This window comes from Dermacentor silvarum, chromosome 4 (assembly GCF_013339745.2).
Source record: "Dermacentor silvarum isolate Dsil-2018 chromosome 4, BIME_Dsil_1.4, whole genome shotgun sequence".
In the NCBI taxonomy this organism is placed as follows: domain Eukaryota; kingdom Metazoa; phylum Arthropoda; class Arachnida; order Ixodida; family Ixodidae; genus Dermacentor; species Dermacentor silvarum.
In genome coordinates this window covers 33,002,568-33,028,648 of record NC_051157.2, presented here as the reverse complement: position 1 = coordinate 33,028,648, position 26,081 = coordinate 33,002,568, and the positions used below count along the sequence as shown (strand labels likewise).

Genomic DNA, 26,081 nt, shown 5'->3' with positions numbered 1-26,081 from the left:
TATAGGTAGCGAAAGCTACCACGAATTTGAACACATTTCCAATTTGTCTCTCCCATTACCCGCCGTGATTGCTTAGTGGCTATGGCGTTAGGCTTCTAAGCACGAGTTCGCGGGATCGAAGTCCCGCGACGGCGGCCGCATTTCGATGGGGGCGAAATGCGAAAATACCCGTGTACTTAGATTTAGGTGCACGTTAAAGAACACCAGGTGGTCCAAATTATTCCGGAGTCCCCCACTGCGACGTGCCTCATAATGAGATCGTGATTATGGCACGTAAATACCCCCATAATCTGATTTTTGATCACACATTTCTATGATTTATTCAAGCTATAACACAAAGTGACAAAGAAACAAAGAAGAAAAAAAAAGTCGCAGATTCGCCCGAAAGGCGAAGCATCGATTGCGGTAGCAAATTAGTGGATAACTATGCAAAGTAAGGATAGTAGTTTTATCGGCCGTATAAACTTGTAAACATGGGCACACTAACAAAATTAACAAACATGGTGTCACGCGCACACAAGCATGAACGCATCTCACTCGATGACCGCTGAAACTCGCTGTCAAAACGCTGGAGGGAGTCAGCGCAGCAGCAGCAGCAGCAGCAGCAGCAGCAGCAGCGATGGAATTGCGCTTCGTGCCGGCGCTCGCATCAACGCGATCTTAGCCATGAAATCACAGGAGAGGGCGGACTCTGCCCCCGCCGCAGATGGCTTTCAAGATACAGCCGCGCGGGTGGTCGGACGCTCTCGGCGCAGAACGCGCCCCTCCCCCCGGAGCCTTCCGGCCCGGCAGGAGCGCGCGGCCGGCCGCAGTAAAGCGCGGCCCCTCGACCTCCCTACCCTCCCGCCGTAGCGTTTTGCGCGAAATAGAAGACTGCGCGCTTGCGGCCCCTGTGTGCGCGAGCCGCGATTGCCGGCTACCCGTTGCATGCTTTCACTCGCACATATATACAGCGCATACGGCACGCGGCGACGATTTTATCGCCCGAGAACTTTACACGGAACGTCACGGCGACGAGGACGGCGACGACGAGGACAGAAATTCGCCTAGAGTGTCCATATAATTGCTATCGCAATAAAAAGAAGAAGACGAACAAGAAGAATAAGAAGGAGACGGTATCGCAAGAAATGGGAGTATGGTGGTCAGATGGTGGTCCCGTTTGTGAAACCACCCATATGATCATTATTAATACTACAGTCCCTCCAAAAAAATGTCACAGTTTCGCCCTAAGGGCGAAGCAATGAATGCGATAGCAACACAGCAATGTCATACGAAGTAAGGTGAGCGGATTTGGTAGCAGTATGAATTGTAGTAAACATGAGCTGATTAAGTAAGCAGGTGTGCTGCGGCGTAAGTAGACCGACATGAAGAGAGACTCGATGACCACGAGAAGGCGCGTGTGAAACGGTGGTGTTGATGAGAAGCGCTGCCCGTGGGCAGCGCGTGCGAAGGGACACACCTGTAGCGCTGCACTGCCGATCCGGGCAGCATTGCATGTGTAGCGTGCGTTGGAAAACGTGGCCCGACTATTACTAACTGTGGTGTGAGCGCGCACAAACAAACATGAATAGATCACACTGAATGACTGCAGACAACGACTGTCAAAACGCTGGCAGCAAGCTGCGGCGGCGAAGGTACGTGCGGTCTATCGCTTCAACGGAAACTGAGCGGCGAATGGACAGCGCATAAAGGTCAGAGCCGTGTGGAGATAAGAGACGGTGCGAGCGAGCGACGAGCGCGGTTGTTGGCAGAGTAGAAATGCGCATGCGCCCCCCCCCCCCCCCCCCCCCCCCCCCCGCTCCCTCCGGCGCTCGCTTCTCGCTTCCTTGCTTGCGCGTGGTAGATTGAGTGCGTTCGCTCTCTGTGACAGCGTTATCCCCGCACGCTTCCGCTCGGGCGAAGATTTTATCTATACGGAACCTCACGGCGATGGCGACGCCGACGCCGACGGCAGAAATCCGGTGGAAGTGTCCATATAATTGCTATCGCAATAAAAACAACGGGTCAGAGCCCCGCTCCTGCTACTTGGCGGCGCAGGAACATTGCTGCGCGTAGGGGGTCCCTGGAAAAACTTGAACCCCTTCGTCTTCGCGCGGAGTCCTCCCCCATTTCAAAAATTTATGCCGCAGCTCCGCCATCGGCGGACGCTTTCTCACGTGCGCCGGCGGGCACATCGACTGGAACGAAGAGAACAGAAATTGAATTAAAGAAAAGAAGAAAGAAGAACAAGATACTGCGCAAGGATTTCCGTGTAGCGACGACACGGCTACCCACTCTTCTCTCGCGCCATCGAAAGGAGAACGTTTTAGCAAAATTGGAGAGTCCAACGTCTCCTTCATTTTATTCTTCTTGTCTGCCTTTGCTCTCTCCCCCTCTCTATTTTCTAGACACTGAGGTACAAAAAAATAAAAAAAATAATAAAACAGAGATGCAGCCCACGAGCTCTGGGTGAAACCGTCAGAATAGCCGTACATGTTCGAAGGAAGCGGGAAACCTAGACAAAACATTGTCGCAGTAAAAGCGAGATAGTCTACTTTTAACTGGCATGTCTTAATGAGTGCAAAAAAAAAGAAAGAAAAGAAACAGAAAGACCTGAAAAAGAGAGGATATGACGCGGAGGCATTACGTTACCAATTACCATTTTTCGTGGTAAGCGCGCATTTGTTCGCCCCTATATAGAACTTGCGAGAGACTCTAAAGTGGATCTCGGTGATCGTGCGAGCTTTGCTTTGCCGAGTTCTGCGGGAGGCGCTTAACCTTTTATTAACGACAGTCCTTTTATTTCAGAACGGGTATTTTTAAATATTCCTTAATGTCTTCGTAGAAACACCCTGTATAGATTATGTCTGCAAAAGCGTCTGTAGACAATTTTTTTTCTTTGCGATTATGGTCCATTTCAAATAAGGACAGCATGTGGACTCTTATAGAGACCATATATCTATATAAACCTTTCATCAGGACCTTTGGATCTTTAATCAACTGCAGGATATCAGATGTCTTTAGATTACGTATCGGCACCAGGAAAGTGTTCATTCACGTGAACAAAGTGGTTTATAATTTGAACGTACGCTACACATAAGCTATATTACGTTTTTCTCGATCATTTCGCGCAGTAAATATAAGTTCAGAGGCGCAATAAGCTGTCGCGGTAGGCTGCACCTTCTTGGAGCAGACAGCTTAAAAAAAAAAAAAAATGTCTCGAGTACTAATAGCCCCTGAAGAAAAATGCTTCATTGCAGCAAAAAGGCAGAAGAATATCCTCTCGCAGCTGTTAGAAAGAAAGTGCTCGATTGCTTCGAAAATTCTTCTTCCAAGTTGCGTCTGAGAGTGCTCGTAATTCGTGCTCGGCGCACCAATGCGAAACTATGCCCTAGTTTAGAACCAGCAAAATTGCAATTCAACCAAGTAATATGGAAGGCGGTGCTGTCGAATTACGGCTTTAGTTCGTCCGCGTGCGTATACAGCAAAGGACAGGTCACCAGCGATAAGATGAGAAAACCATTGCAATATCGGCTTTAGCGAGGAGCTTCGCAAATTTTGCCCCTGATTAGTAACACCATGTCCAACTTTCAGATTGCTACGGAATTGGACTAGAAGAAAAAGAAGACAAGGACAAATAAACCTGTCCAACTGAAGACGTGGCAAAAATTCTCAACAGAAGAAACGCATACTTACGGCTTGTTTTGCATTGCACTAGGGATTTGTGCCACGGCAGCCAGCAAGTAATGCGCTAAAAGTTCTGAACTGCCGGCAGTACGCGAGCAGCGCGGGCAAATTAAGCGAGCAACGCGCGAATGCAGCGATGGAGCTTCATTAAAGTTCACGTCAGTGAGATGGGAAGCGAATCGACGCGCGTTCGCGAAGAACGCGAGGTGCGACGGAGTGTTTGCTTTGTCCGTTGTTTTCTGACGTAATTAAGCCTTTCGAGAACAGCGAGGCGAAGGATTATTTCGGCAAACTCGGAGCCGCGTGGCGGGTCCAAACCAAAGGCTTCACAAAAATTTGCTTACGCTCCAGCTCGGAAGATTGAAGAAAAATTGTGAGATCATGGCTTCGGCCCGTAAAACCGCAGAAATTAATTTCAAACTAAAAAAAAAAAAGATAATTGTGAACTGCATCTTTCCGATGAGAAAACCAGCGATTTGGTTGCATTAAGACACCGGCTGTGCCGCTGGAAATGGTTCCGAATATGGGATTCTTCGCGAAGAGCACGAAAATGTCCATCTTGTAAAAGAAAAAGCAAAAAAAAAAAATCTAACAAACTCTAACATCTTAGGCACTTTAAATTTGAAATGCTAGAGGAATTTAATTTTACAGACGTTAGCAATTGCATGCAGGTCATAGTGAATGCAAAAACAAATCAGCGTGTCTACATACAGGTATGTGGGCAAGTAACGAAGAGCATTAAGAGGAAGCTTTCGCTATCTAAATACATGGGAAAGGAGAAGCAATTTTTCTCACCAACCATTCTACTTATTTCGATGAGGTTTGGTGCATTTAAAAGAAAAGAAAGTTAGAATTTAGTGACTGTAGGCGGAGTATTTTTATTTAGGGCGTCAGTTAAAAAAAATTGTTGAAAATCACAAAAATGAAAAAAAAAAGTTAAGAAAGTCAAGTATCAAGTTTCCAACTCTGTGACTCAGCAATAATAATACTAATGAAAAAAACTATATCACAATTTTGTAAACTGCACCGAACAATACACCCAATGCTGGGCAAAATCGATGTATTATACACCACTCTGAAATATACCACTAATTTTTCAGAAATACCTTTGCAAAACACTCGTTGACATCGTAACAAATTGACGCAAGCTTTAAATTCGTATACCAAGTTTGTCAACCTTAAATTGTCTAGCGCATGCAGTTTACAGAAAAGCGATATCTGGTTTTCGAGTAGAGGTACGAATTTGTAAACTGCTATTTTATTGCGATAGCAATTATATGGACACTCAAAAGCAGATTTCTGCCTTCGGCGTCGCCGTCGGCGTGAGGTTCCGTATGACGTCAATGGAGATGAAATCGTCGCCGCGCGCCGAACGCTGTATGTGCGAGTGAAAGGGCGCGAGGGACGCGCGCTTTCACGGGGAGTGAACGCACGGCGGAGAACAAACGCGCGTTCTGCGCTGTGCTCCCTTAAGGGCTGCAGAAGTAGGCGTCTCTTTCCTCCTCTACAATCACCATATATGTAGAGTAAACGTACCTTCTTCCGACGCGCAAAAGGCTGTGGAAGAGGGGAGGGGGGTGGGGGAGGGAAGGGAGGCGACGTTTAGCTGCGGCAGCAAGTGCCTATTTATATCAGAGGCTCCGACAACAGTCACCAACGCCGCACGAATTTTGAGCGAACGCGGGCAAAACTCCGACGGCGTCGACAACAGTTCTGCGTGTTGCCGGTGCTGCTGCATGTCCAAGTTTATACAGCTGATAAAGCTGCTATCATTACTCCGTATAGCTCTCTTCAAATTTGCTATCGCAATTTATGCTTCGCCTTTCAAGTGAAACTGTGACAACTTTTTTATCCTTCTATTTTATGTATGCTTCGATTTTCATTTAAACTTGCCAATTTCTGGAAATTTCAGTCGACAATTTGAGGTTCGAAATCAAACTTCTGCTTGCTACAGTAACGTTCTCCGTCAAATGCAACGATTTCATTCAAATCTAACCTGCCGTTGTCTCGCAAAATTATTTCTGCGTTTGCATGTATTTAAATAGACGGAATAGGAGTTCGCCCCGAGCTAAAGCTTCCTACGTCAACTATAACTATACTACCTATGTTCTATATCGCTACTGGTATAAAAGTGTGGCTAGCGAGAAGCATCGACGCATGAGGACTCTTTCTTTTTTTTCTGTTCTTCGTTCAGTGAGGACGCCCCCGAAATACAAAAGGGTTCCTAACAAGCTGTGTTTGAACTAGTTGAACAATGACGAGAGCTTCTTTTTCCCGTTTGGCCGACCCAGAAGTCCCCAGAAAGAAATCTGAGGACTTGCCGGGAAATTTTGCTTCTCAAAATCTGCCTTTGCCCAGGTACTATGGATGACCACGCACTTTGATCCGTTTGACCGCCGCTGAAACTTTCATGCAAACTGGATCATGCAGAGTCCGTAAGGGCGAAGAGGCAGTTTTTGGTAGTCAATGGTTCGCCCGTGTCACTGGGTCGCACGTAACACAAGGTTTGCACTCTAAATATTTTTTTCATCGTCGCTACCGCTAGTGGCATGGTCGCTGGCGGCGGTCCAGACATGAGCATGAAGTTCAGTAGGACTTTAAATGGGTATTTTACAATAAAACAAGTTCGCAGTTACAACGTGTCATTATCCATTGGTCTGCTGCCACTAAAGTGGCATCTACCTAAGCAACTCGACATGTCCCTACGAATGCTGGTGCCACCAGTTGTCCCGGTATTCCGTAAGCTGAAAAAAAAATATCTGCGGATAGAATAAAACTCTCTTTTATCAACGGAAAACATCCTCATTATAAAAAAAAGGTATACTGCCCGTCAGTCTTGCGCAGTCAGCAGTACATTCACCGCGATAGCTGTAACGAATTATAACCCCGGCGCACATCCTTTCGCGTTTACATGTTGACATTTACTGCTTGCCAGTGCTGACAGAGGTCAGCCATTGACAGCTGCCAAGTGCGCGTCTCTTAAGGGCAAGACGTCGGTAACGTTCGCGTTAGCAACTTGTGCGTTGAACATTTCCTGCTCCTCGGCTTGCATGCTTCTCGTTAAGTGCACTGGGCGGCGCGCACAGCAAAGCACCCCCCCCCCCCCCCCCCCCCTTTTCCCACTGGTCGTCCTTTACTCGTAGATTCTTCTCCATGGCATTAATTATAGCAGGAGCGTGTAGACCTGTCGTCGTAAATAAAAGAGAACAGCTCAGTAAGAATCCCGGCTTGAAGCACTTGGCCGCGACTAATAATTTGAACAGCGCGACAGACAAGAACCAGGGATCAGGCGACACAAGCGCTCTGCGCCTCTCGCCTTTTGTCTCTGGCACTGTCCTCAGCAAAAAGAACATCAGCCGTGGTGGAGCCTAGGCTCTTTACATCTTACGAGCGGCACTCAATCGACGCCACTGCTAGAATATCGAATGCACCACTGGAACACATGGCTGATTCCTTAATGGAAGATGTGAACCTCATTTCGTTTTTTCTACGCTAGCGCCAAGGGAAGATAAAAAAATTAAGAAAGGGAGTGACGCGGCGTCCCATCTAATCCCAGCGCGCTGCCCACGTGATCGCTTCAAAGTGCAGTGATTCCACGATCCCTTTGTGTATATTCCGAAAATTCTCGAATGAAAGCTTTCATGTATGAGAGCCCTCACCGTTGGCAATAAGGATTTTCTTGTTGCGAGTTGTTTCTTGTTAGGCCTTAAAAAGAGCGAAGCGGCGCACTTGGAACCAGCAGCTTGGAAACTGCAAACCCGAGCTTGGAACGTTCTGAAAACAAGCTTTCTGAAAATAAACGACTGTCAAATTTTGTCATACTCTTTCTGCAGCCTGACGGAACATCAGAAGTTCGGTTTTGTTAGCACCCGTCTTTCGTATGCTCTTGTTTGGCTCTCGTGAAAGACTCTGACCGACGAACGGACAAAAGGCCGTATAGATGATCAGACAAGTAATTCAAGATATGAACCTGATGAAGAAGGATAACAGGCATTGAATACATTTTATTGTACATTTTATTGAACATTGGGTGCACGTTAAGGAACCCCAGGTGGTCGTAATTAATCCGGAGTCCCCCACTACGGCGTGCCTCATAATCAGATGGTGGTTTTGGGAAGGGAAACCCTACAATTTAAGTTTTTTTTTTCTTCTTTTTAGAGCTGTGTCTCTCGGGCTGGGCCTGATGCTTTTATTTCATTTTTAAATCGGAACCCAAAAATCCATTTTGCTCAACGTGTTGAAAAGAGGGACCACTAACTTTCCAGTCGCTTCCAAATTCTTTTGTCTTACCTTTACGGAAACGTACAGAGAGATTCGACACATTCTCTGAGGCCTGAGCTTCAATTTCGCTAAACGGTCGTATCGAAACGCGTTCGCGGTGAGTCTGCTTTTGTGTGCAGTTAGTTCATTTTGCGATGCGTTTTGTAGATAAGAGTGCCTGCTATACTCTAGGGCTAAGCCATCGCCGACATTGAGGAAACTGCACGATTCTTTTTCATAATTACTTTCCAGTAAAGTACAACCGCTTTTCGCTTCACATTATGATTCTCTCGTTGCTAATGGAAAATTGAGAAGCAAAACATCAGCACCAAAAAGTGGCTCTTGGGAAACCGGATAAGACGAATCAGAATCGTCGGTGCAAATCGCTGTGGAGAAATAAATTTTCGAGGCAGTCTTTCTTCCGCTTCATTCTAGGACTTCGTCCCTCCCTCTCCCTTCTTCCTTTTCTCCTCATCCATTCAATTTATCCTTTCAGAGAAAGAGAGAGATAGAGAGAGAGAACTGCAATGCCTAATCAATATCTAAGGCTTTGTGCTGACTATGCGAAACAGAAAAAAAAAAAAATATACGCTTAGTTGACGGAAAGCCTTCAAAAAATAATTATTGAGCGTGCCGATTTGGTTTCTTGGCGTTAGCTTTTAAACTATATTGTTTAATCTGTCGCTTTGAGACACGTCTGCCCAGTGCCTGCACAAAGCATTTCCCAATAATTTTCATTGTATTTTCACTTCGTTCTGACTTTTTCATCCAAGTCCGCTCAGTGTGCCGACCAGCAAGTTCCTTTGGTTGCAGTCATCCTGGTAAAAGGGAGTAGTTTTCAAACTTGTGACTGCTACTATACCTAACCTGCGGTAATTAAAAATTTGGGGTATGTGGCCGACTGAAGTCTAACAAGTTGTTCTTATTTGAACGTATTTGTATTTTTAATTCGAAGCTTTTTTTTTTTTGCCTCTGCTGTTTGCTTTGGGTGCGCTTCCCGCCGAGTCGGTCGACAGGCAGACGAATCGATTTATGTAGCCCCGTCTATACTACACCAACAGATGTCCCAGTGACCGGCGCTGTACTCTACGGAATCACGCAATGAAATAACAAACGCACGGTACCCAAATATCCTCCATGCAGCAAGTACCCGTCTTCAAGGGCATATTTATCTGAGGAAAACACAGCTTTCAGCCCCAGCTTCCTTACCGAGGTAACTGTGGCCCATCCCGGGGACCAAAGTGAATCACGCGGTCGCATGGGTCACGTCGGTCGCATTGGCTTGGGTAGGAGAGCCTATAGATAAGATCGAGCACGTAAGGATCCATCTTGTGGGAGCGTGTGGCTTTTGCAGCTGTGTGTTGTAGCAGACGAAAAACGCCTTGCAGGACAGGCATGCGCACTGGTGCAAGACACGGTGCCGAACGCGAACAGTTACAGACGCATTAACGCGAAGCCAAGTGACACGGAACTTCCGTGATGAAAGAACGAGTACAGACCCCTGCGCATAGTTGGATGAAATGGCAAGCATCGTGCGTCTCCTTGCATAACGTTTAATTGAAGCGTTTTACCAGAGCTTCGGTGAACCTGAGATCTTTTTATGCACGAAATGTGATGTCAGTACAGGCTAAACAAGTTTAAATTTTTATATCACTCTGGTAGGTCTGCTATTGCAGGGACGCCATATCCAGACTTAGGTTCTTGGTAGTATACTCTTACACCTCACACGATGCCCTTTCTGCAACATGTTAAATGCACCTGAAAACTACTAGCCAGAATCCTCCGCGTATGTCTGTGCATTCTTGTAGACCATTTATTATAGACTACCAAAGTCGTTAAATTTTCTACCAGCATAACATTTCATCGAACATTTTAGGAAATTAATATATTAGCCTAAAGAAAAACAGAGAGAACAGTCAATACAGGAAACTTAGTTTGTAATATGTCTACATGCACTTTACCAGTTAGATAGCTTCTTTTTTTTGTTAAGTGGCTATGAGAACAACGAGAACGCAGTGGCATATTTCAGTTGTCCTGGTTTGTGTCGTGCGCTCGCATTCGTTTTATGCTGCTCTAAACGATTTAGCGAGATACGAAAAGTGCGCGAAAATTATGTGGCGGGTTCTTTAAATAAATAAATGAAAAATATGTGTGATCCCAGTGGCGTGTGCAATCTTGCGCAAATCTCCAAATCTCGAGATCGCGTGATCACCTTGCACTGCTTGCGCAGAAGCTTTGCGTACACATACAATCCGCAAAAATCGGGCCTGCAGGCGCCGTAACCTTGCCGGCGCACTGTATAGGTATACACTCCGCATAACCACATCGCCATCGCAAATACGAGCAAAGCTTAACGTACACCATGGCTTAACGCAAACCTTGTACGAACTTTGCTTGAAGCCCATCCTGCATAGACGAACGACGCGTCGTGACCGCGTCGGGCGCACACGCACAAGGTAAGCGCCATTCAGGATCATGATGCAAGTTTCTGGCTCTCGTATACCGCGTCTGCGCGTACCCTCTACTTGTTATTTCCTAATAAATATGAATTTATGCTGCAGTCTGTAGATAGATTAAGGCGGTCTGTATAATGGTCTACTAGATGTCCATAACATACGTCTTATAGATGACTCATCTTGTTTATAGACTCGTTTTTTGAGCGATATAAAGTCTATATATTCTTTCAGTATACACAAGTGGCTAAGAAGTCTGATTCCTTTAGTTTGGTTTCGAGTGGCTTGTCTTTAGAAAACTATGGAAGTAAGTCGACAAACGACTAAGGCCGCAAGTTCACGGGTTTTCAGTGAATAACCAATCGACATGACCAGAAAAAATGAATTTAGGCTTTCAGCACAGAATGCCGAAAAATATTTTGTGGGGGTTGGCTGGTGCTTTAATTATCCCCTGGTTGGTGAGACCATCAGCGTATTTTTATATCTGGTATTGTCATAGTATGCAGGACCGCATTGAGAGTGTAATTCACCGAGCTAAGCGATAATAATTTCTCCATATCTTTTCTCATGGCACCATGCAGGATTGATGTAGATTTGAGTAAGTGTGGTGTAGACTCCTTTGTACTTAATTTGAACCAGGAATACGTCGCCAATGCCATTAGATACGTAACGATGTTCTTCGACATCATCAGACATCAAGTGAAAAAGCAAGCGTCGCCGGACTCACGGTGAAGCAATTGGTGTGGTTGTTCTTGTAAATGGAAACGCCCACGGCTTTTTTGTTTTACGCTTGGTGTAGGACACGCATCAAATTAATTTTTCTGGTCACATCAGTTGGTTATTCAATGACAGACTGAGAACTTGCGGCCTTAGTCGTTTTGTCAATTTACTTCTATAGTCTTCTACAGAATCAGACTTATTAGCGACTTTTGTATACTGAAAGAACATATAGACCATATACATGTATCGCCCAAAATACAAGTCTATAAACAAGGTCAGTCGTCTAGAAGATGTCTGTTATGGACATCTGGTAGACGATTATACAGACTGCCTTTATCTACAGACTGCAGTATAAATTCATATTTATTAGGAAATAACAAGCAGGGGGTTAGTGATGGCAGGAGGAGCTTCTCGCCACGTTTCCGAGAGAGAGAGAAAGTGATGGAGAGAGATTTGCACTTTTAGTGAGTCTCGTTGGCGTCTCCCTTCATTTCTACAAGCACCGAGAACACGCACCCGTTCTCGTCTTACTTGTAAGTCTCGTCGATGCTCGTCTTCGCTTGTCGTAGCGATGCGACGACGACGTTTGCTACCAGAACGACAATAGAGAGCTTTAGAATTGGGGCCCCCAAGACTTTGGGGCCTCAAGCCGCGCTGCGTTGATTGCTCTTGGGTTCGGAGGAGCATCAGAGCTTTAGAATTGGGACAAGGGCAGCGCTGGGTTGCGCGCTCGGGACGCCGCAGTAAGGAAAATATTAGGCGCTTGAAAGCGAAAAAGAAAAGAAAAAACAAGAAAGAAGAAGCGTCTTGATACAAGAGAAACCTAAAGGAATGCATTAAAAAAGTCTTGGAATAGTTTGTAATTAACATAATGACTATGTTATTATTTGTACGACTTGTTCCTGGTCTTTTTAGGCCAAGGGTGGTCAAATGACTCCGACCCGAGCTCAGCTAGCATCTTTTTGCGTTGCCCTGGGCCTTCTGCCTCTAAAGATGCCGAAAATTACCCGGAACACGGCAAGTTTGCTCTTCAACCGAATTTACTGAGCGATACGAGATTTGGATGGCTGCGGCTCGTATGTCCCTCTTAGCTATCTCGCGATTTCTGGTCGCCCGCGAGGGCGACCCAAGACGGCTTGGGGACCCACGCTAGTTTTTGATTTTGGGGTCTTGGGTCAACGCGAACGCAAGAACCCAAGTTTGGCTTGGGTTCTGTACACGCACACATGCGGCCCGCAATTTTCGTGGGTCCCCAATTCTAAAGCTCTCTAATGTTCAGCGATGCAATCTTCTCCGCTCTCAGTGCTCGCTTAGGCGCTAGACCGATATTGCATGCCACTATTTTGACGTCACCCTTCCGAAAGTCGCCGTTAGGTGACCAATATTTCACATCATCATCATCATCATCATCATCATCATCATCATCATCATCATCATCATCATCATCATCATCATCTATTTATGTCCACTGCAGGACGAAGACCTCTCCCTGTGATCTCCAATTACCCCTGTGTTGCGCTAGCTGATTCCATACAACTTTAACATCTGAATTAGAACACGCGCCTATATAAAAGCAAAAAGAAGTGCTGCATGAGAACGCGTGTCCCGTGTTGTCTTTGTCGTTGCTGTAGAATAAACGGCGAATGAAGACGTGTTGCTTTGAGCGCTGTTCCTGCGCATTGTCCTTCACTTTCCATTCTATTCATTCCCTTTACCCCTTTCCCCAGTACAGGGTAGCAAGCCGGTATTTACACTGGCTAACCTCCTTGTCTTTCTCTCTCACTCCATTCACCCGTTAACCCATTTACCCAAGTCCTGATTTGTGCAGCAGTCTTCCACCCCACCCCGTCACTGTACCGGCACCGGCGGTCGTCATGATATAGCATTTCCCCGCAAGTTTCACCTCACAAACAGAATGCCGGAGAGAGAGATACATAATATGTATTAGTCCCATCCATAGAGACTAAGGCTCTAGTGTGTATATATATATATATATATATATATATATATATTGTTCTCTTGTTTTCTTATCTTTTCTGCCATTACCCCATACACCCGCGCAGAGAAGCCAACCATCTGATTAGCCTCTCTGCGTTTCACCTCTTGTTTTCCTTCTCTCTTTCCGGGCCTCCTGGCAGCTCATGTCTCCTGACCCAGCAAGATCTTGATGCGCTGCGCATGAAGCGGCCACCATAATTTTTCTAACGTTCGCGGGGGAGTGGTTCATTGCTTCCTGCTGCCGGTGCGCTTGCTGGGTGGCAATTTTGCAAGTACTGTCTTTCTCAAGGTAGGGGTGGCGAGACACTTCCACTTCATGATCACAAGCGACCCTGATCATGAGAAGGAGATTTACAGAACAATAAATTTAAAATGGTTTTGAGCGCATACGGCAGGCATTACCAAATCATGACCGGGAGCGTACCGCTTGTTGTTGAAGAGAAGAGTGTGTAATCACTGCACTCTAGCGGTACTAATATACGAGGCAAAAAACTTGCAGGTTAACAAAGAAGGTTGACACCAATTTAAGGACCACGCAAGGAGCGATGGAACGAAAAATATTAAGCGTAACGTTAAGAGAAAGGTAGAGAGCAATGTGGATCAGAGAGCAAACGGGGATAGCCGGCATTCTAGTTGACATTAAGAAAGAGAAAGAAAAAAAAAACGAAAAAAAAAACCCGGGGTTCCGCAGGCCATGTAATGCATAGGGCAGATAACTCGTGAACCATTGAAGTTAGACAGTAGGTACCAAGGGAAGGGAAGCGCAGTCGAGTATGGCAGTAAATTAGGTGGGGTGATAAAATTAGGAAATTTGCAGGCGCAAGTTCTGATCAGCTAGCGCATGAGAGGAGTAATTGTAGATCTCTGGGAGAGGCCTTCGTTTTGCAGTCGACATCAAAATAGGCACTCGCACAGAGCGTGTTTATTCGATGGATGAGCTCCGCAGTTCTTAGAAGTTGGGGAGTCCGTCTCTGTTAATAAAAAGCGTATTGTGGTGTCACCAATGTGTTTGCGCTTTTAGTATGGTTGAGGAATCCTCTCCGAAATTCGCGTAGGATGGTGTGCTGAGAAGTGTTGATGCCGAGCTGCCGCACATCGAAATCTGCAGCTTTGCCTTCCGGTGCATCATCCGCTGTTTTCTGTGGTTGGTGACGTTGTCCTATGCCCTTAATGCCCTCATCGCCCCGTTTTTGAGAAGAAACTGGAGAGGAAGCGCAATCTCATGACGGATGCCGGTGCCGTGAACCTTGAAGTCATGGGGCGGATGTTGGCTGTGTGAATCAGGCCTAGTCCTTACAATATTATAGATGAAAATTCAAAAACTTCATTATAAAATTTTTATCGACAGCTGTGGAAATTCGTTATGAAATCGACTGAATGTCAACAAGATTATTTACACGGGTTAAGAGATATGTGTGTGCGTCCGGCTTTCGTGCAACTGCAAGTTTCCGTAGGATCCCGACTTCATTCCCCCCACCCTCCACCCCCTTTCCAGTGGCGGTGGCGGTGAAACTTTCCCATTTCTTCGCAATACGGGAAGATTGAAGCTGAAGTTGGGAGGTGGCCGGACGACACGACGACACATGTGCAGCAGAAACGACGGCAAGACTAGTTCCGAGCTCTTAGCGTCTGTCGCAGTAAAATCACATAGCAGATCCAAGGTAGATATACCTGTAGCGAAGCTTCCATAGAAGCCCATACGTTCAAAACATGGTTGCTTACCGCCGGTTCATGGGGCTTAGCGCCATCTGTGTGAGGAGGGAACACTTCCGGCGGAAGAAAAAATAATTTGACGTCATATCCGTCAAATACAGAAGTGACGTCATTTTGTTCTCATAGGCGCGAAATTTGTTTTCGGAGGCCTGCCATTAGAGCTGTATATTCAAATGCCCCGCCATTCGACTTCATGACCGTTCCGAGTTTTCAGCGCGAAAAGCGATGCCGGAAAAGATCAGCCGTACGGGTGTCGAAATCGCATCGCTGCACAGAACATACTTTCTTTGGAGGCCGACGAACACTTTTTTTGGGCGTAGATTGCGTAGAGTGCTCGTCCTTTCGTCGGACGCCAAGCCCGTCGGCCAGCGCTGTTGCACGAAAACAACTAAAGTAAAGAAGTATCTGACGATCGCAACTCACTACTTTTGACTGCACAGGTTAAGAAACAATAAAACTACCCGCGTCACCTAATTCAGACAAACGTCGACATGCAACACAACACATGTGAGGGGGGCGTATTGTAACAGGTGAACTTTACGAGTGCCCCTTTCCACGCACTCCAAGAGTTGCATGGCATTGCAAGTGATAGCGGCGTCAACGCCCGCCGCTATCGATGGGTGCTCTCACGGTGGGCCCTGGAAAAAGGTATATATTGATAATGATCTAGTAAAATACAGTTGTATCTTTTCTCGCCATGCATATATAAAATTAATTAGGAATTTTATTTTCGTTGAATGAATCTAACTGCGTCTCGCTTTAATTTAAAAACGCTTTTTTTCTTTCCCAGTGTTTATTCCCTCCAAACATAGTCGCGCTTCAATCGCTGCTCCCATAACCACCCTTGCTGATGTCGGTGACAATTGGCTCTGAACCGCTTTTCGCCCGAAGCTTCGCGACCTATGTGGATCGACCTTGGCAGATCAAACTTTCAATGAGACAATCGTCCGGAACAATATGAAAAGAAACCTTTCTCGGTGGGCGTTACAACACGCGACGACGCCTAGATGAATGCATCCAAACCCATAACGTCCACCGCAGCAAAAGAAGATGGTCGTCTCTGCTGACTGAGGGGCTCAGAAACAATATGTTGAGTCATACTCGAGTCTATAAAGCTCATACGAAACAGTGCAGGGTGCATCCCGCTCGTTACACACGTTTTCTCGGGAACAGCTAAAATAGGCGGGTGGAGTTGAACTGTATAGCGGCGGATGAGCGGATGCTTCGCCGAACATAGGCAATGTACTCAGCGCTATGCAAAGAGGCTTGTCGTTCTCGCCGACGTCCACGGATTAGCGGACAGACAGCGCCTCTTTTGCAACGCATTCATTTCGACTGCACAGACGCAAACCGGGTCGCAACTATATATACCACGCAGAGAGCAGTGATGCGAAATTTGTGTTGCACGAAAACGTCAAGCTTCTTTATCCCCGCACTTGGTGAATAACGGCACGCCATGGAAGGCACAGAGCAGTCGTTCACCGACAACTATATTGCAGAAAGAACTCCGGTTGCGCAGTCGCTAAGCCTCCCCCCGGAGCCCTGAGGCTGTTCAGATGATTCCCACGTGTTCGGCATGCAAATTAAATGGCCGCATATATCCGACTCAATTGGATCGCGGGGCTCACTGGAGAGATCTAGCGTATTAGCCCACTTTTATAACGTTGAGGTGACGCCAATATGCGGCTTATGCTCGGTGGTGCGCGTTGGCGTTATCACAGAACATCAAACTGTACTGCAATAAAAAAATGACAAAGGAGAGAGTGGTAAAAAAAAAAGGACTAAGAAGAAAGGCGCGTGTGACCTTCTGCGTATCAATTTTTAGATGATTGATTAAGGCTCGCGTTGGGGCTAGTTGCAATACCATACTTGTACTTGTAAAGCAGCGCTGCAAAGTTTAAGCACAGGGACTCAGTTTGCGGGGTGTGAAACACAGGGACTCACAGGGACGTGTCAAGCATGTTCAGTTTGCGCATTAATCTTTGCGCGTGGCATTGCTACCCACGATGTACGCCTCCTGTTTGTTTTAATAAACATTTGTTAGGTGCACTTCGTCTGTGCTGTTCTCGTCCCTACATGTGTTTCAACTTTGCAGCGCTGCTCTATAGGTACAAGTTTTAAAACATGTAGACAAGAACCATCCGAGTTACAAAGATTTCCTCCTCCTCGATCATCATGCTTATAACCTACCACTTCCCTTTCACTCTCATCTTTACTTTAGGACCTCATTACAAAGTACTGCACGCCGGCTAAGTATACGTGCCGCTTAAAAGTGAGGTCAGCTTTACCAATCGGCCTGAGGAAGCTTGCACAATAGTGCGCACTTAACAACGTCCTTCAGCACACAGAAGGACTTGAAAGAATCGAAGGACAGCGGTCTTCCTGAGATGTCACATACGGCCTTTCACACTTTCTCGATTGAGAATCATAAATTGCAGCTGGCAGGCAGCTTGTTTCTGTTTCAATTATTGTGCGGACACTTACCCCCTTTTCTCTGGATACATTTATAGCCTGTGTTTTTTTATTAACATTTGACACTCTATCGCAGCGGGCGGTAGACAAAGCGAAGTAAACGGCTGGTCGAAGGTAAAAGCCCGGCATCAACGAAGATGTGTGCGCAGCAATGGGACATGGTCGGAAGTGGCGGCGGTCGCTTTGTTGACGGCGAAGAACGTTGTAGAAAAAGAAAAAAAAAAAAAAAGCGAAGAGCCGGTGCAAGGAAGGCGTCGACCACGACCACCGAGCACGTTAAGTCCCTGTCCGAGCTTCTATCACCCGTTTATTTCCTTTATATTTATCGTCGTCCACTAGCGCTTACCTCCTTCCCGAAGAACCCCTTTTCTATCGCTCTGGCACTTCTCAGGCTTTCTCGTGGTGGCAGTTGTTTGTACGATAATGGTATACTGCATTGCTTTCTCCTCGCCTTTGATGCGTCTGCGCGGCCTCCGCAAGAACAAACATTGCGTTGTCCCGTTGTTAGCTGATGGCTTCAACTTCACGGGAGGCGGGGCTGGAAATTAGTGCGCTCTCTGTGGCCAACAGCAGCTGGTGTCGAGATTGTTAGGCGTTCTCGCGTTCCGTGCCATCTGTCTTCTCAGCTGGCCGGACGTCAGGTGCGAGAAATTGCTTCGCGGTGTTCACATGGCGATGGAATGATTTCACCACAAAACGTTCTTTTGCGACTATGTACAGGGTGTCCCAAATATCATGCACCAACATTTCAAAATATGCAAATGCCACGTAGCTGGATTGAACCAAGGTAATGTTGTTTGCCGTCACTTGGAGATACTCTGTTTATTTTTTTGTATTCAGCGTAATTAGGTAATTAGTCCTAATTTGTTCATCAACTTCTCAAATATTATAATTAGGCGAAAAGTGTCAATGAGAAAATAGTAGAGCAACATGAAAAACTTCCGATACAGCTTTCTGTTGCTCAATACACGTGCTATACATAAAAGTGTTTTTCCGAGCGTGAAAGAAGCCCGCGAACAAACGCAAAGTTCCTCGAGTGGTCAGTCGCGCGACAATTGTGTTTTTAAATTGTTTTAATTTTAATATCTACTTTTTAATTCGTACGAAACGCGCAGACCAGTTTACGACTTGACTATTCCTCGACTTCAATTTCGCAAATACAACACGTCCCGTAAAGGTAGTAATTAAACAGTTATCATAGTTTAGTTATTTTGCAAATTTAGCGTTAAACTGTTTCAATTTATTTCCTGATGCTATAGTGTCCGCCTAGCTACGTAGCCCCTCAACAAAAACGGCAGGGGCCTAGATATGACAGTTTCTTTTAAATGTTCAACATGAAAGGAAAAGCCTGGTATACACGGGGCCGGAAGAGCGAGTAGTCAGTTTTCCGTTCTTCTTCGAGGTGGTTATGCTTCCGCGTTAAATTGAGCAAGTATGCACAGCATTGGCCACCGACCCCAATTGACAGCGCGCTACGCAATAGGTGTGACGTAACGCGTAGGCGCGTCTGCATAGGAAGGGTTTCAAAGCTGACAAGAGGATATTGACCCACGATGGTGGCTCAGTGGCAGTGGCGTTCTGCCATTGCGGCATAAATATGCGATGCCATGCATGGCTCATACTGTTCGTACGGGCTTCTTGTTATAATAAATCCCCAAAGTTGTTGCATATGCATATCTCATGTTATATGCTCCTTTACTAAGGGTTTTTGCTAAGGGTTTTTGATGTACCAATTAAGGATGAATGAATAACAGTGACAGACGATTTTGTAGACATCTTTGAGTGCACGTTAAGGAATCTTAGGTGGTCGAAACTAATACGGAACCCTCCACTGCTAATAAATAAATAAATAAATAAATAAATAAATAAATAAATAAATAAATAAATAAATAAATAAATAAATAAATAAATAAATAAATAAATAAATAAATAAATAAATAAATAAATAAATAAATAAATAAATAAATAGCCTTCATAGTGGTGAACGCACAACGTCACGGAAGTGGCAATTCGCAACATTCGCGGAATACAACTCTGCAATTTTTGAAGTATGAACTACGTAATAAATGTTCCAGCAATGCGAGTCGTAGGATTATGCACTCTAGTTCTCTGCTTTTACTTTTACAGCGAAGCTGTGAAGGGCTAGGTTCCAGGAGATCGCGTCCGTGTATACACCGGAAGTAGGCAATAATTTTGTGGCGTCTCGTTCACTTGGAATACACCAACATTGGCATGGAAGGGTACGAATGTATGACTAACATGCCTGATAGGTCATGACATCAATAACATTACATGCTGGTCAGTTACGTCACGATTAACGATAATAAAATCACGTGTGGCGCATACCCGCATTGGATATGCGGGTATAAGCCGCCGAGAGCAGGAGCGGGAGAGATCTCACAGGATCATGACGCTGTCGTGCAGTGTGCCGGGGCTATGAACGCTGTGGCTCATACGCTAGTTAGTCTATGACGATGGGGCGGACTTGGCGCAGCAAATGCACTGATTGGCCATCGCGCCGGGAGAAAATTAGACGCCGGTGTTCCTTGCTCTTTGACGAACATGCCGAAGACGCTCAATATAGTAATAATGATCATTTATAAGTTCACGATAGCAATATTCACTACAGCAGCCCCATCTATCTTTGTCTTCCAACTGGCTTCCATCTTCACAGTAGTGGAAGGGCTCTGCATTTTGCTTCATATTTTTACATATTCTTTTTAGCTTTGCTGCATACATATCTGTATAGTGTCATCCTACCACAGCTAAGTGGTTCACCGAGATCTCCTAATATGCCCTAAACATCCCTAATTCTCCTTTTTTTCCCCAGTAGCCTTGTATTTATGCGGCAGCATTTCGTTTCCACCATTGTTTTGAGAGTTACATTGTAATGTTATGGTATTTAGGCTGTGCTGTATAGGATTGTATATATGTTGTATAGACAAACAGTCATCCATATACGTGTGTAAATGTATATGTCTAATGAAACAAATTATCAGAGTTATGCGTAAGAGGATTAAAACACTACCTGACATACGTCGCAACGCACTGTCTGCGAACTATGCGCTATCGCGTACCGACTTTCATATGCATTTTATTTCGATAATCCCCCTTGTTTGTACGTTAGTATCAATAGGCCTACCTTTGATATGTATTGCTTGGCTAACCGAGAAAGAGTAGCCGGCTTCACCCATAATGCCAATCTCTCCTACACACATGCATTTAATATTAATAATTAAAAAAAGTAAAGCACTACTTCTACAAGAAATAGAGAACGGCCTGTGCCGCATTTGTGCGCGAACATCTGCTTTTTAACATATCACAAAATAAAACAGATAAGCATACATTTCATCAATAAAAACGATTCGAACGAGGCAATCAAAGTGACGGGAAGGTAAACATTAGCGAAAAAAAAAAACACAAAGCGGAAGGAAGAAAAACAAAACAAAAGAAACAGGTCGCGAAGATGATGGCAGCACACGTAGGCGTCGTAATTTACCGCCGTCGGGTACGGGTCATACCGTTCTAGCGTTTTATTAGCTGTAAACGCATGACCAATAAAACCCGACACGATCGGAAACTCTCCGAACGATCGCTGGCTTCACCGCGCTGACTACCTGAGTTATCAGGAACCTTCATTACCGGAGAGAACTGCGACACACCGTGCTTGTCAAATTAAGTAACTGTACTTTTAACGAAGAGAAAAGTATATCACCGCGAATTGTACACGACTGGAAGTTTCTTTAGGAACATTGACAAGATAAGTGCGTTTACCGTGGAACCAGAAACATACCGCGATCATTCACAAGCGCTTCATACGTGGAGGTCGAACGTGACGGGCTTTTACGACTCGAATTTATACGTGAATAAAGGAGCGATTCGTCGCCGCAAGATGTAGTACCGACTTAGCATCCTATTATTTCTCACAGCATAAAGCTGGTGACGTCTACCCATGCTCATGTTCGTGTCGCTTGAGTTCACGAAAGTCGGCACGTCGGACACCCCGTCCAACATGACACAGTGTCTTCAGCAAAGTGGTCGTGCGTAGCAACACATTCACAATGCATCGCCCCGATACGAAAAAAAAAATATTGTGAAATCCGTGACGTCTTACTGACATGCCGGAGCTGCGGTTTCGGCACGAGATTCGAAAAATCGGAGCTTGATGTTCGTTTTCTCTTGTATATAGTAATTAACTTCGTACCGCAAAGTGAACGACAATATGCTGTTGTGAGAGAATGCTTTAACAGTCTAAACTGATTTAGTCTTTCTTGTTAGAGTCCCTTTAATGTTTGAACTGTTTCCTAGCCACGTACTATCCGGCAGGACCGAAAAAAAAAAGAACAAGTCGCGTACACAAACATGCACACCTCGACTGTTTTCACGCTGTTCTCTTTCTTTTTTTTTCCTTCTTTTTTTCCTAGAGCCGAGCTAATGTTAATGTAAATCTCTCGCTTTGATTTTCGCCGCACGGCGAGTAGCGTAAATGTCTTACTTCGATTATTCGCTTGCGGCGCAGCTCTTGGTCGCTCGTTCGTTCCCTACGGTTCTTTGTTGCGGCTGACAGCGACAGGAATCACAAACGGCCGTGGCCTGCTACCCTCGGGCGTCGCCCAAGGAGAGAGCCTAATGTCCACTCTCCTCACTGGAAGCCAGAACGTGAAGAGAATTCTCCGTGCGGTGTAGCTGTATATCCTGTCGGCGCAACTCGATTAAGCGAACGAAGTCGGTGTCACAAAGCAATAAGCCCGGCCGTGTCTGAAATCTTCACTGAAGTTTCGTCTTACTCTTAGTTTTCAGTGTTTCGCGGGCTGCTTCAGTTACTTCCCGGTCAAGTTTATTTTTTCTTATTCTTTGCTTTCGCCGAACTCTGCCTTCCCGAGACAAATTACGCAGTAAGGTGAAGATTTGAGTAATACTCACCATTACGCGTGAGCTACATAACTGAATTACATGTAGTGCAGTAAAAACCTAAGGAACCAGGGTGAAGCCACATTTCTTTGAATGCGGAAATAGCGTGTAGTATTTTTTGACGCATCATGGTAATTACTATGCGGCAGCGTTGACGTGTGGCGCCTCTTCCTTTGTCCAAAACAATCTGGAACCTGTGTCCAGCTATTTGCGTTCCACCGTTGAGTATAGAGGAGAGCGGGCGGCGACAACCGTCTCTCTCTCTCCTTCAATGAAATACGCTATCGTTCATACGCATTGCGCGAGACGACATTCCTCGTTTCAAGCTATGCCCTCTCCTGTAAGATCAATGCGATTGGCGTTCCTAGCGCATTACCACCGTTTACACGAATGTGATGCGCTAGAAATGCGATGAGACGTGACACTTGTCGCATTTATGTAAACGCCGCTATCGACAGGTGGACATATCTTTATCAAAAAGGCCTTGTGATTCTCGGCGGGCTAGTTTGACACCGGGGTGCTCTTCCAGACGCTTTAAAAATTTAAGCCACGCTTGTGAAATCTCATAAAACAGCGGAGCTATGCAAGCTTGGGTGTATAGCGTAGTGCGTATGACGCTCGCCTTCGGACCGTGAGTACCCGGGTTCAAATCCCACCTCTCGCTCGCTCTCATTTCCTCTTTCTGTCGCCCATAGAAAGTTTGTGTTACAATCGTCGGCACAAAGCAATCATATATTTCCCATAAATGCATGTTCTGCAAGCGTGGGTGCATAGCCTAGTGGTTATGACGGTCGTCTTCGGACCGTGGGCATCCGGGCTCTAATCCTGCCTAGCTGAGAAATTTTATTTTGTTTCAACTTCGCTCGAAACTGCAAACACCATCGCTCCGTAGGGATCAACCTTGACCTTAAACAGATCCGCAGATTAAAAATCTGCCATATTGTCGAATTCGCCATCTTGTCAGTTCCGATGGGCTCACAGAGCTGGTACCGCTTTTCTGACTGTTTCAAAACGCCAGCATGGCGGGATCTCAGTGTCCAGCTCCAGAATTGTACCTGCGTAAGGGGATGCCGTCACGCGATGGCGCTGTTGGCACTGACAATATGTAAAGCATATACTGAAGAGGCGAATAAATACAGACGTAATCTGTACCTCTTGCAAACGCCAATACGAAAGGCTCATTCCCTTTACTATGTATCTGATTTCCTTTTTTTAAAGTTACAGATCGTCCCCGCCACCAGCGACACCCCGTGATGCCGCACCACTAACTGGATAGAAAAAAGAAAACGCCAAAGGATGATGATGAGGCTTGCTTTTCTGAAAGGTAGGTTCACCTGCCGAAACACTAGCCAGCCTGTGTGAAATCACTTCGAATCACAATGTATTGACATCTATCAACGCTACACTCCTTGACCGTTAGCGTTGTAGCAAAGAGCGAGGCTGTTCTGCGGCTATCTGGAATCGTTTCTAAGGAAACGTATTCTCAGACAATGCTTTAACAGTCTAAACTGATTTAGTCTTTCTTGTTAGAGTCCCTTTAATGTTTGAACTGTTTCCTAGCCACGTACTATCCGGCAGGACCGAAAAAAAAAAGAACAAGTCGCGTACACAAACATGCACACCTCGACTGTGTGCTTCGCATGTTCTATTAGTTCGCAGTTCGGCAGTTCTTGTAGTGTGGAAGTGTACCACGGGCACCATGCTGCAGCTCATATTTAAAGCCAACTGTACGTATTCCTTGTTTCTGTTCGACGTCGTATAGCGGCAACATTTTCAGACACGCTCATCATAGAACCAAATATATTATACACTCTTTAAATAAACGTTGTAGTGGTTACTAACTAGCTGCCACATATCTTATTAACGTTTTATTAACTGCGGTTGGTAACGGTAACGTTATCAATCGTTACTAACTAGAAAAAGGCCGCAACCGTTACTAATGGTGCTCTTGTGCCGACTCCGAAACCTGGTAACTGCCATGAGCGCATCTGAACTTTCATTATCAAGCGTTCAATGGTGTCTGTTTTGAGCATATAAGCGGTACTTACAGTGCTTAATTACGTCGCTTCTATTTTAAGCATAACCAGGTAAAATTAAAAAGCAGGATCGCATTCGCAAGTTCATTCTTTCATCGTTGCGCAATTATTTGTACATAGTCATACAATGAGCATTAATTTATGGGTTACTGACATGCACTACAGGACAATAAACTCACGGCAACACATTTCCCAACACAATGAATGGGCTACTACACGGGAAAGCTCAGTTCCCGCAAACTTATACATAGCCACCATTTTGGCGATTGCACGTTGTCCCGATGAGCACCTCTACATTTTGATAAGTAAATAAAGTTTGTGAAACCTGATGCTACGTATATCTGTGTAACGAGGTAGCACATAAATGTTAAGCTAAACTAATAAAAAGGAGCTACAGATTATTTAAAATAAGCGGCAAGATTGCAGGCAAGAATAATTTTGTGCGTAAATATTTCCAGGCGCTGACGCTCCTTACAAGTGTGACGAAAAGTGGTTCTAACCGTGAAATTGTGAACTTTTCTCGAGCACTAAGTTTTCACGATCGATTGTTAACATGTAGCTTAAGGTTGCATCAATGTTTAAAGAACGCATTTTTCTATTATCAAATGTTCGCAGTACTATATGGTTGAAGCACCAGCCGCGGTGGCTCAGTCAGCTAAGGCGTTGCGCTGCTGAGCACGAGATCGCGGGATCAAATCTCGGCCGCGGCGGCCGCATTTCGATGGACGAGAAATCCAAAAACGCCCGTGTGCTTGCGTTGCAGTGCACGTTAAAGAACCCCAGATGGTCAAAATCAATCTGGAGCCAGTACGGCGTGCCTCATAATCAGAACTGGTTTTGGCACGTAAAACCCTAAAAAGAAGAAGATATGGTTGAAAGGAGTAAGTTTGTTTCTGCTCATATTTGCCCAATATATTTCAAAATGCTGTATGTCTCTAGCACTTTTAAAAGGTTTTTTAAATTTTTTTTTAGGTTCTGCTTCGAATCGCCAAGCTTGAAAACGTTTTCGCGTACGCACGTTATTTTGTTACCGGAGAAACGCCTTAGTGCATCGTCAAAAGGCTGTTTAATAAATAAATAAATAAATAAATAAATAAATAAATAAATAAATAAATAAATAAATAAATAAATAAATAAATAAATAAATAAATAAATAAATAAATAAATAAATAAATAAATAAATAAATAAATAAATAAATTGGGAGTAAAATTTTAGGCGTCCGTATTCTTTGGCCTTGAGAAACTGGTAACAAAAGATCTCGCCTGCAGCAAGGACTGTATTACTGCTTCGATTATTGCTTATACGACTGGACTGGACTACAATGAACTTTTTCATGCAGACGTCACATATACGCTAAAGTCCCGGAGGTTAAAACACCATCGTTGAAATCGACCAGGTCAGAGAGCACGAACTCAAATCACAGAAATAACACCCTGATCTCGCAAGCATTCTTGGTGCGACCAGATTGGTCACGGATGATAAAAACTCTGCCACCAGAGTGTAATAAAGATCACACGTTTAGAGAACAATTCACGCTCTCATTTTATTATCATCAACGTCGAAAAAGGGGGAATTTTCATGAACAGTTAAGACTGAATTGACGGAGGAATAAACAATAAATGAACGAATGAAGAGAACAGTTTGCCAGGTTGTACTGAATACGATAGAGCACTGAAATCCTCAGCGCGAACATTGTTATCCCTTTCGGATTTCAAATATTTTTTTCCTGCGCCAAATGGCGTGAGACCCATGAAAAGCAGCCCAGAAATGACTGCCCTATAAAACTTGATTCATGAGACACCAAGTTGTGCTATACTAACTTCATATCTTCTAACGTCAAACGTTTTTTGT

At 45.0% G+C, this 26,081-nt stretch overlaps 1 protein-coding gene across 1 annotated transcript in view; it reads right to left on the bottom strand.

The window, feature by feature from the left end:
* Positions 1-26,081, bottom strand: part of LOC119449730 (uncharacterized) — an 85,527-nt gene that overhangs the window by 56,667 nt on the left and 2,779 nt on the right. The gene's annotated exons all lie outside the window — the stretch shown is intronic.